Source organism: Bombina bombina, chromosome 3 (genome assembly GCF_027579735.1).
Source record: "Bombina bombina isolate aBomBom1 chromosome 3, aBomBom1.pri, whole genome shotgun sequence".
NCBI classification, from domain to species: Eukaryota; Metazoa; Chordata; class Amphibia; order Anura; family Bombinatoridae; genus Bombina; species Bombina bombina.
Genome location: NC_069501.1, coordinates 596,082,078 through 596,089,853, shown reverse-complemented (window position 1 = coordinate 596,089,853; position 7,776 = coordinate 596,082,078). Strand labels below are relative to the sequence as shown.

Sequence of the window (7,776 nt, the reverse complement as noted above, 5' to 3'; positions counted from 1 at the left end):
AAAAAAAGAAAAAGAGACTATAGCAAAACCATATAACTAATCTGAGCTGATTAGGAAATGTGCTCACCTTTCGAAATAAACTCGGGCTGGTACGTCAGGAACAGGTCTAGGCGTTGCAGCCGTCAACGAAGTTGAAGAACCCTTGATTTGACCAAAGGCTATTGGCAGATGCCATTTACTCCAAAGTCCAAGGAAAAAAACTGCTTTCTCTACTCCATTTGGTCTTTTCTACTTCCTAATGCTTTTGGTTTGCATGGGGCCCCAGCAATGTTTCAGAGGCTAATGGATATGGTGTTATTACCCCAAAGGGAAAATGTAGCTGCTTACCTAGATGATGTAGTTGCTAATAGTAAGGACTGGGAAGATCATTTGGGAAAACTTAAGGCAGTGTTGGTGTCATTAAGGAGGGCTGGCCTAACTGCAAATCCATCAAAGTGCTCAATTGGGAAAACAGAAACCAAATATTTAGGATATGTGTTGGATGGTGGTCAGGTAAAACCCAAACACCTAGATTACAAGTTTTGCGCTATAGAGTGTGCGAAACGAATACAACAAAAGTTGCGTTATTTCACCCTCCATATCGCTGCCATTACAAGTTTCAGAAAAGCCTCCTTGTGCGTGTGATATGGTGGCGATAAGATCCATACCGCACAAAAGCCAAGGGCTGAGAATATGTGCTTGTGCACGCTTTTCCTATAGACATCAATGGGTAAACATTTTTGTTGCGCAAAACTCATAACTACTGCTCTCAGGTGGCGGAACGGATTGTGTCGGTATAGACTGGAACGGAAGCATTTTTGCCTCACCGCACAACTTGTAATACCAGCGCTATGGAAATCCCATGCAAAAATGTCATTTTTTTGAGTGCAGGATTCACGTTGCGCTACAGGCTAAAATGCTTGCTATATAGCTATACCAACAAGACTTGTAATGGCTGCGTTACTGTTTTTATGCTGAAATGGCCATTTTTTCATTGTTAAAACTGTAACGCATAACTCGTAATCCAGAATTGTCCAACTCTCAAAACTAAAAAAAGCATGTGAGAGCGTTCCTGGGGCTTGCAGGGTATTATGGGGCTTGCAGCTAGCTGAACACATCTGGATGTATATATGTGCAGCCACCAATCACTAGGTAGCTCCCTGTAGTGCATTGCTGCCTCTGAGTCTACCTATGTATTCTCTTCAACAAAGGATATAAAGATAACAGTGCAAATTTGAATATAAGTAAATTTGAAAGTTGTTTAAACTTGCATGTGCTATCTGAGTTATGAACGTTTAATTTTACTGTTCCTTTAATGTATTTGATCTTTGTTTCATATGGTATGTGTGTATTGTGACAATATTGCAAACTTCTAGAATAAAGCACACCAGAGTAATATTATTATTTTTTTTATAAATTACAGAAATCATATGAATTATGTATCAACTGTATTATGCCTTTCATTCTTTAAAAAACAAACAAAAAAAAAAAAACATGCAAACAGTAAGCAAATGTAATGCTTGTAACATGGATACATTGTTTATTCTATGATTATTGGGTCTTTTGGTTGCAGTTGCTCAACTCTACCACTTAGTGGCAGTAGAGAAAGAAAGCATAACAAGTTTGTGCTGTAGTGAGATTTGCTGCTGTCGGGGCGTGCCCAGTTTAATAAGTCTAGGAAGTGTTTAACTCAAATCCACTTTCAGATTTCTCAGCTCCTTCTGAGATCGATCTTACAGGTATTAATTTCTGCTTATTCTTTAACCTTTTCACTAGTAGTGGAGAGTTTAAGCTTCTGTTTTTTTTCCTTTCTTTTGCGTTATGTTAAAGCAAAGTAAATTGTGTCATATTTTATGTACGTTGGTTTTGATGGTTTTGTACAGATTTTTATATGTATGGGGTGTATTTTTTTTAAACATATTTTATGTTGCTGATATTTGACTGGTGATCATTTCCCTGATTAACTGTGCCCTGTTTAATGTGTAACTATGTATTGCCTACATTTTATTGCAGTTATATTAGAGTGACCCCTTCACTACATGTAAATACAATATCTGCAGCAGATTCTATTGTATGCTCACTTTATCAAAGACAAAAATCATTTTATTTTCTAGTGCATAGAATTGGTCATTGACAAAGGTTAGCTCAATTGTGCAAACCTTGTCTCGAACAGAAATTTATTGTAGCAATCATAATGCAAAGCACTCTGTTAGGTATTGTGGCACACGATTTTGAGATTCTTCTCCCCTCTAATATTTTTTCACACTATGAAAAATAGATTCAGATATAGAATTGCATTCTGTGAGCATAATCACCATTTGGATAACTATATGAAAAGTGTCCATTTGTTACCATTATATGCTAATTCAATTTTTATTTTATCCTAATTTGAATATTTATGTTATTTGAGTATTTAAGTATTTTTTAACGAAATATTTGCTTCAATGTTTAATATTTGAAAACTTAGCTGTAGGCCAAAATAGCAATATTTTATATAATATTTTTCTAATTCATCTCCTATAATTAAAAGCAGGGCATAATTGATTAGAATGTTGTAAAAGTGTTACAGTATTTTGTGATGTCATCATTTATGTAACAGTGCAGGCTATGTACTATTTTATATAAGTAGCATGTCTGATAATGTTCACTGACATTAATGAGATTTTTGCTTTAACAACCAGTTTATGCTCTGGACATACCAGTTACCCAGAACATGAGGCTTTTAGCATAACTCGTTATAGCAGATAGTTACAGTAATTACTCACTCTGGCTATTGGTTGAATTACCTGTGTGTAACTAAGGATTTATGCTAGTACAGCCCTAAAAAGTGTAATGAATACTTATTAAGAATCAGAGCTTTAAAGTGAGAAATGTTCATGATTCAGATAGAGTAGGGTTCTTCAAACTTTTTTCCCCCCAAGACCCAGTGCCATGATACCACATACCTTTGCTACCCTATTTTTTTGCTTGGTCTGAAAATTTCTGAAGTTATATATTACAAGATAGCTGCAAAATTACAAAAATGTGCGTGTACTTTATTCCTGATTGTTGTCAAGCTTAAAGGTGTGGTAAAAGGTAATAACACACACACACACCATACACCTTCTCATACAACACACACACACACATATCGCATGCACTCTCATACAACACACACACACACACACACACATATCACATGCACTCTTATACAACACACACCACGCACACTCTTATACAACACACTCACTGTCATACAACACACACACATTGCATGCACTCTCATACAACACACAGATATACAACACACACACACCACATACACTCTCATACAACACACACCAAACGCACTCTCATACAACACACAGATACACACATACACACACATATCGCATGCACTCTTATACAACACACACACCCCACATACACACACACATATCGCATGCACTCTTATACAACACACACACCCCACATACACACACACCACACTCTCATATAACACACACACTCCTACAACACACACACACACACACAAGTCGCGGCCCAGTAATAGGTCCCAACCCATGGTTTGAAGAACCCTGAGATAAAGCATGTAATTTTAAACAACTTTCCAATTTACTCATTATTCTGAGAATAATCTTTTCTTTGAATGCATCATTCTATCTAGCATTTATTTAGGGCTAGATTACAAGTGGAGCACAAATTTGCTGTTTGCGGGCGCATGGTAATTAACCAGATCTCTGGTTAATTTTATAAATGTGCCCCAAATGGCACCTAAATACAGTGGTGTGTATTATAATAAAAAAATAAAGATAGCATTGCAGCATCTTTATTTTCTTATATAAAAAAAAAAAACAGCACTAGGCAGTATTTTGGGGGAAAAGTTGCCAGGGGTGGGGTGTTTGGGAAAAAACAACAACAAAACAGCACAGAAAAGTCCATTTACATTGCAGTCTATGGGAACTGTGTGTTCCCTGTAAATATATATGTATAAAATAATATAAATATATATTTATAGCTGCTAACGTCGCTAAACTTAGGTTCTGATGTCGTCTCTGATGGCATGAGAATGAGGCTCCCATAGGAGCCTATAGAAGCATGCTCTTGTGAGCACAACCTCACGCTCGCTTGTAATCTGGCCCTTAGTGTTTGATGTCCTTTTTAAAGGGCCATAATAGTCGAAAAAATACATGCTCTAATTCAGTGCTTTCCAAACTTTTCATGTTGGTGACACACTTTTTATACCTACATCATATCGTGACACAGTAATTCAGTTGTACCAGCAAACAGGAGGTTCAACTAAATTGGTTAAAGAGATACGGACACATACATAAATTAAATAATAACGAAATGTATTTACAAGTAACAGTAAGTATGTGCAAGAATTAAAAAAAGTTTAACATCACCAATAGCTACTTACTATTTTAATGGGATGTATGAGGTTTATGGGATGAACACAGTTTCTGAATATTTAGTGGAATATTAGATAAAGACACTCGCATTTCATCAACACTGCTGTCCCACTCACTGACTACACATGCAGTCACGAGCCGATTGAGGAGACTACACGTGCAGTCAGGAGCCTATGTGCCGCCAATGGGAATAGTTTCAGTTCCTGCTGAGCTGCACCAATAGGTTAAGTTGATCTATGACCCACTAGGTATCAATCACGTTTAAAAAAAATTTGTGCTGAAGCTGGGACACACCTACACACTGCTGCCGACACACTAATGTGTCACGACACACAGTTTGGAAAGCTCTGCTTTAATTTATTAGAGTACTCACCCTGCACTATGTGCAAAGCCACCAATCATTAACTGTGTATAGCTTAGACTATAGCAGTGCATTACTGTTCCAGAGCTGACATAAACTATTTGTGTTCTTTTCAAACAGTAGTGAGATAATATTTCCTGTTCTAGTTGCTGTAGTTTACTGTCATTCGTATGTAAAGTTGCTTCTCTTTTTTTTGTACTAAATAAGGGAACACAGCAATTAATTCCCTTTATTTTGAATTCATTTTAGTTCCCTTCTTCTGCATGTATTGTCAAGATAAAACTAGGTTGCCTTCGCCAAAAAATCAAGGTAGTCTATTCTTTCTTCTGCGCTTGATAGATAATCTGTCATTAGATTTTTGGGCACACGTGTGTTTATTAATATCTGATATATTGCTCAATAAATACTCTAAACCACGGGGAGCGGTTCTGAGAAGTGACAAAACTAAGGTACTAAGCGATAGCTCTAATAGTTCCTGCATGTGTCCCATTCTTTCTGCAGACATGCTTCATTTTCTGCGATGACATCTCAGATCACAGCATGGTTTGCCTTTGTGGAATATATATATATATATATATATATATAGGCCACCATAAGATTTGTTGACTTAGCAATGGTATAATTACCATTCACCTAGATTACGAGCTTTGAGCACTATAGGGAAAGTAAAGAATGCCACAAAAGTGGCGTTATTTAACCCCCTATAGCGCTGCCATTACAAGTTTAAAAAAACCCAGCTTGCGCGGGACGATATGGATATTTTAAGCTCCATACCGCACCAAAATACAAGCAGTGTTTTGACATACTTGTGCACGCTTCCCCCATAGACATCAATGGGGAGAGCTGCGGTCGCGGAAACACAAGTTCTGTAAAGCAGCCCCATTGATGTCTATGGAGAAAAAGAAAATACAGTTTAAACCTAACACCCTAACATAAACCCCAAATCTAAACACCCCTAATCTGCCACTCCCAACATCGCAGACGCCTGCCTACAGTTATTAACCCCTAATCTGCTGCTCCTGATATCGCCACCACTATACTAAAGTTATTAACCCCTATTCCCCCGCACCCCAACATCGCCGCAACTATATTCAAGTTATTAACCCCTATTCCGCCACTCACCAACATAGCCGCAACTAAATAAAGCTATTAACCCCTAAACCTCTGGCCTCCCACATCACTACCACTAAATAAACCTATTAACCCCTAAACCACCAGCCCCCCACATCGAAATAAACTAAATTAAACTAGTAACCCCTAAACCTAACTCCCCCCCTAACTTTATATTAAATTTACAATTTCCCTAGCTTAAATTACATTAAAACTTACCTGTCAAATTAAAAAAACTAAGTTTAAACTAACAATTAAACTAATTAAATTATTAAACTAAAATTAAACTAACTACCAATTAAAGAAACTACACATTAAAAAAATCCTACTCTACTACAAAGCATTTAATTACAAAAATAAAAAATACTAAATTACAAAAAATAAAAAATGAAATGATCCAAAATAAAAAAGAATTACACCTAATCTAATAGCCCTATCAAAATTAAAAAGCCCACCCAAAATAAAAAAAAAAACCCTAGCCTACAATAAACTACAAATGGCCCTTAAAAGGGCCTTTGTGGGGAATTGTCCCAAAGATATCAGCTCTTTTACCTGCAAAAAAAACACAAAGACCCCCCCAACAGTAAAACCCACCACCCAACCAACCCCCCAAAATAAAAAGCTTAATTCTAAAAAAACAAAGATACCGATTGCCCTGAAAAGGGCATTTGTATGGGCATTTAGCTCTTTTACATTGCCCAAACCGTAAATCAAAAATAAAAACCCACCCAAAAAACCCTTAAAAAAACCTAACACTAACCCCCGACGATCCACTTACAGTTCTTGAAGTCCCGCTTGAATGATCTTCATCCCGGAGTTGAAGTCCTAATCCAGGCAGCAAGAAGTCTTCATCCAGACGGCCTCTTCAATCTTCATCCCCACGGTGACGTTCTGATCCAAGCGGCGAGAAGTCTTCAATCTTCATCCAGGCGGCATCTTCTATCTTGATCCCAGAGGCGCGGAGCTGTTCCATCCTGAAGACATCCTTTTCATACGGTAGCCGCCGTACACTGAATCTTCAATGCAATGGACGTGGTATACAATGGCGTCCCTTGCATTCCTATTGGCTGAAAAATTTAAATCAGCCAATAGGAATTAGGGCTGCTAAAATCTTATAGGCTATTCAAATCAGGCAATAGGATTTAAGCAGCTCTCATTCTATTGGCCAAATCGTATAGACTTCAATGGGGCTGTGTTACAGAGCTTTTCTTTTGGCGATCGCAGGTGTTAGACTTTTTTCTGACACCTTCTCCCCATTGATGTATATGGGGGAAGCATCCATGAGCACTTCAAAACAGCGCTTGTATTTTGGTGCGGTATGGAGCTTAAAAGCACAATATCGCACGCACAAGCTGGGTTTTTTAAAACTTGTAATGGCTGCGCTATAGGGGGTTAAATAACACAACTTTTTACTTTCCCTATAGCACTCAAAACTTGTAATCTATCTGATAGAAAGACATGCCCAGTGTATAATGTGTCTTCTGAATCTATCAGGTATATAATATATGTATAGACAGAATCATATAATAAACATAATAGGCCTGAGTTTCCTCATAAAATATATAGATTATTAGAGGTATTTGCAAGATAAACCACATATCAGGTCTCTGGGTATATTCAAGAAAAGCCAGAGTACAGTGAATTGGTGGGGGGGGGATTAAATTAGGAGTCAGGTTAACGTAACCAGATTTAAAACAAGACTTTGGAGTGTACTATTGGACTATAGTTTCTATTCTTTACTGTCAGGCTTGAATACATATATTTTCAAAGACCATACAAGTAGCAGGACACATCTAATGATCTGCAAATAGAAAAATAAACCAGCCTTAATCTAAATGAATAAACAAGTGCCATATACTAAAAGTGTAACACTATACGTGAGGCGCACTGCCCCTGCTGCTGATAGTGCTACCACACGAAGCAGATAAACATGAA

General features: G+C 37.3%; 1 protein-coding gene across 3 annotated transcripts in view; it reads left to right on the top strand.

Moving 5' to 3' along the window:
* Positions 1-1,638: 1,638 nt before the first annotated feature.
* LOC128653722 (ultra-long-chain fatty acid omega-hydroxylase) overlaps positions 1,639-7,776 on the top strand; it is a 136,734-nt gene continuing 130,596 nt past the window's right edge. For all 3 annotated transcript variants that reach the window (XM_053707179.1, XM_053707178.1, XM_053707177.1), the window contains exon 1: positions 1,639-1,718. The gene's annotated coding sequence lies outside the window, so the exon portion shown is untranslated. The remainder of the gene's footprint in view (positions 1,719-7,776) is intronic.